The following is a 4722-nucleotide window of genomic DNA, read 5'->3' on the forward strand; positions in this document are numbered from 1 at the left end:
ACGCAATTTTTACTTCCTGGACTGCAGGAGGGGTACCCTCACTAGCCATCATGCCACGAGAGTACAATGAACAAAGGAAAACACACGAATTTATCCCTTACCCAAATGCGTTGGCTGGAGTCAGACCTCACAATTTAAACTAAACCTGATTGGCTAACAATGTTTCGTAAACAGGTAAAAGCAATTGGAGAGCTGGGACGTGCCTGTGAGCATGTCTAGCACAGGCATAGAATGTAAGATACAAGGACATAGAATGTACTAGGTGCCTGTAAGCATGGCATGTCTAATAGCTACATAGGATAGGGCTTAACAAAGTTATTAGCACACTTTTCCCAGTCCACCACTGATGGACACCTAGGTTGATTCCATGTCTTTGCTATTGTAAATAGTGTCATAATGAACATATGAGCATGCGTATTTTTGGTAGAATGATTTGTTTTCTTTTGGATATATACCCAATAATGAGATTGCTGGATCAAATGGTAGTTCTATTTTAACTTCTTTGAAAAATTTCCAAACCACTTTCCACCCAGGCTGAACTAGTTTGCATTGCCCCCAACAGTGTATAATTATTCCCCTTTCTTCTAAACCTTGCCAGCATCTGTTATTTTTTACTTCTCAGTAATCATCATTCTGACTGGTGTGAGATGGCTTCTCATTGTGGTTTTGATCTGCATTTCTCTAATGAGCGTTTTTTTCCATTTTTGTTCATCAATTGTATGGCTTCTTTTGAGAAGTGTCTCTTCATGTCCTTTGCCCATTTTTAAATTGGAATATTTGGTTTTTACTTGTGGATTTAAGTTCCTTGTAGCTTCTAGATATTAGAGGTTTGTCAGACACATAGTTTGCAAATATTTTCTCCCATTCTGTAGACTGTTTACTCTGTTAGTAATTTGTTGTGCAGAAGCTCTTTAGTTTAATTAGGTCCCACTTGTTAATATTTGTTTTTGTTGCAATTGCTTTTGGGGACTTAGCCACAAATTATTTTCTAAAGCTGATATCAAGAAGGGTATTTCCTAGGTTTTCTTCTAGGATTTTTATCATTTGAAGTCTTACATTTAAATCTTTAATTCATCCTGAGTTAATTTTTGTATGGTAAGAGATAGGGGTCTAGTTTCATTCTGCATATGACTACCCAGTTATCCCAGAACCATTCATTGAGTAAGGAGTCCTTTTCCCATTGCTTATTTTTGTCAATTTTGTAGAAGATCAGATGGTTGTAGGTATGCAGGTTTATTTCTGGGTGTTTTATTCTGTTCCATGATCTGTGTGTTTGTTTTTGTGCCAGTACCATGCTGTTTTGATTACTGTATCCTGGAATATACTTTGCAGTCAGGTAACATGATGTCTCCAACTTTGTTCTTTTTGCTTAGGATTGCTTTTACTATTCAGGCTAGGGCTCTTTTTGGTTTCAAATGAATTTTAGAATATATTTTTTTGTAATTCTGTGAAAAATGATATTGGTATTTTCATAGGGATAGCATTGAATCTGTACATTGCTTTGGCTGTATGGTCATTTTAACAATATTGATTCTTCCAATCCATGAGCATGGAATACTATTTCATTTATTTGTTTTTGTTTTTTTTTTTTTAATTGCATTTTAGGTTTTGGGGTACATGTGAAAAACATGCAAAGTTGTTGCATAGGTGCATTCATGGCAGTGTGATTTGCTGCCTCCCTCCCCCTCACCCATATCTGGCATTTCTCCCCATGCTATCCCTCCCCAACTCCCCCCCCGCTGTCCCCCCCAGTCCCCCACAACAGACCCCCGTGTATAGTGCTCCCCTCCCTGTGTCCATGTGTTCTCCTTGTTCAACACCCTCCTATGAGTGAGAACATGTGGTATTTGGTTTTGTGTTCTTGTGTGAGTTTGCTGAGAATGATGGTTTCCAGGTTCATCCATGTCCCTACAAAGGACGCGAACTCCTCATTTTTAATGGCTGCATAATATTCCATGGTGTATATGTGCCACATTTTTCCTGTCCAGTCTATCATCGATGGGCATTTGGGTTGGTTCCAGGTCTTTGCTATTGTAAACTGTGCTGCGATGAACATTCGTGTGCATGTGTCCTTATAGTAGAACGATTTATAATCCTTTGGATATATGCCCAGTAATGGGATTGCTGGGTCAAATGGAATTTCTATTTCTAGGTCCTTGAGGAATCGCCACATCTCTATTTCTTTCAGCAGTGTTTTGTGGCTCTCTTTGTAGAGAACCATCTATCTCTTTGTAGAGAATTCATCTAACCACTTTTTTGTGTGGCTATTGTAAATGTGGTGTGTTCTTGATTTGGTCTCAGCTAGAACATTATTAGTGTATAGAAATGTGACTTATTTTTGTACATTGATTTTGTATCCTGAAACTTTATTGAATTCGTTTCAGTTCCAGGAGCCTTTTGGCAGAATCCTTAGGTTTTTCTATGCATAGAATCATATTGTCAATAAAGAGAGATAGTTTGACTTCTTCTTTTCCTATTTGGATGCCTTTTATTTCATTCTCTTGCCTGGTTGCTCTGACTAGGACTTCCTGAGGCAGGCTTTTTATAGGAATCTTAGTTTCAGTGACTCTCAGTTTGAGGCTGGCTCAGGCATGATACTTAGCATGGTTTCACAGCATACTTTCTGCATGCAGTGTCCACACTGGATGCACTGAGGTAGATAACTGAAAAAGTTATTTAATATTTGCCATTGGTACTCATTCATTTATTAGCCAGAAGTCTTTATTTTATGTCTATTGGATAAATGTATCACTTCAAAAAGGATACTGAAAGGATGATGATAATCTTTTTTTTGTTTGTTTAATCAAGGAAAGTTTTTTTATACGCCTAAGATTTTTGTAAGCCTGAATCTTCTTGAGTGAGTCAATGACAGTTCACGGGTAATATTTGCCTTCCACATCCAGATTGGCAGAACCCAACCAGACACAAATAAACATTCTAAGGAAGTGCCCTTCTTGTCCCACTGACTCAACAAAGCTACAAAAATATCTAAATGTAGCAGCCAGATCCTTTTGAAAATGGACCTCCATTGAAATGTGCCTTCACCTGTAACTGTGCAACCATATATATTGACTTTGTCAGGGGTGCCATAGTTTGATCCTTCATTGGGATTGGCATCAGACTATATAACTTCATTTATGCAATTATTCATTCATTGAACAACTATCCATGCATCAAGTGGTAGGACAGCCCCTAAAATGTCCCCCAACCATCTCTGCCACCTCTGACTTATATATTCTCCTACACTTGAGTGTAGGCTGGGCCTACTGACTTGCTTTTGGCAAAAAATGTGCAGCTAAAGTAATGGCATGTCACTTACAAGATTGGTAGGTTATAAAAGACTAACTTCTGTCCTGCTCTCATTCTCTCTCTCTCTGTCTTTCTCTGTCTGTTCTTGTTTGCTTGCTCTGATGCAGTAAGCAGTTGTGGGTTGCCCTATGGAAAGTCTCATGAGGGAAGAAACAGAATCCTACTGAACCCATCAGTGAGCTCGGAAGCATCTCCCACCCTGGTCTAGCCTTGAGTTTGCTGCAGACCAGGCTGATATCTTCATCCTGCTTGTGAGAGATCTTGAGTCAGAAGACCCAGCTGAACCATGTCCAGATCTCTCAGAGATAATACTTGTTGTTTTATGCCACCACATTATGGGCTAATTTGTAACACAGAGATAGATAACCACCACAGCTTTGCTGCCACTGAAAATATAAATTGGGAGTGGAGGCAGAATGTGACGTTTTCTTAAGACATGCAAACAATTTCCACAGGAAGTGGCAAATGGCCTCATTGCACCTCTGTTCTAAATGTGGATAACATAAGGAAAGATGTTAAATACATAGGACTTATAAATGCACAGGACTTATAAAACTGACTGAACTTTAAGGTGATTTGGAATGGCTTTTAATTACATGAGATATTTCTGACTGCTTGGAAATGGTTCACTATGGACTAGAGAATATGCATATATCTCAAAATAAAAGATATTTGGAGCTTGGAATAGGAATTATTTCAGGATATGACATCTGCCTCTGCAAAACTTATCTTTATTGATGGAACCACCATTTTAAAAAGTTAGAAAAGGAGGGAATAAGGTCATCTCATCCATTCTATTTCTGCTTTCTTCATTTTCAACCAGTATTGTATTGTTTGCTCTTTATAGCTGTAAAACATGGACTAAAAATAAAGTAGACAAAAATATTTATGTCAATAAAAATAGAAAGACTTTGAAGGAAACTTAAAAGAAAGGACTTTGTTAAAATTTTGGGCCAGCATGCCCCAACTCCTTTCTTCGCCCCCCCCCCCCCACTGTGCAACCCACTTCAGTGCCAGCAGCCTACGGGCACAGAGGCCGGGCAATGGTTTGGGGACAGACACAGTTTGCTCTTGCATGGGGTACTATGACAGGCCCAGGGGGACTTGGCCTCCCAACTTCTATGATATCAAAACACATGCATGAACTTTAAAATCGGTTAGAAACTCCCTGCATTTCTAAGGCTGAGCACAGTGTTCATGCCTGTAATCCCCAACAGTTTAGGAGGCCAAGGTGGATGGATCACTTGAGCTCAGGAGCTCAAGACAAGCCTGGGCAGCATGGTGAGATCCCATCTCTGTCTCCTTCTCTCTCTCTCTCTCTCTCTCTATATATATATATATATATATAAATGTTATATATATATAAAATATATGTTATATACAACATATTATATCTCTCTATATATAATATGT

The 4722-nt window shown here is 38.7% G+C and overlaps 1 pseudogene; it reads right to left on the reverse strand.

Annotated features, from left to right (window-relative positions):
* Positions 1-4300: 4300 nt before the first annotated feature.
* Positions 4301-4449, reverse strand: LOC135272133 (small nucleolar RNA SNORA42/SNORA80 family; annotated as a pseudogene).
* Between the last annotated feature and the right edge of the window lie 273 nt (positions 4450-4722).

This window comes from Aotus nancymaae, unplaced genomic scaffold, assembly GCF_030222135.1.
Source record: "Aotus nancymaae isolate 86718 unplaced genomic scaffold, 86718_ANA_hifiasm-v0.15.2.pri h1tg000006l, whole genome shotgun sequence".
In the NCBI taxonomy this organism is placed as follows: Eukaryota; Metazoa; Chordata; class Mammalia; order Primates; family Aotidae; genus Aotus; species Aotus nancymaae.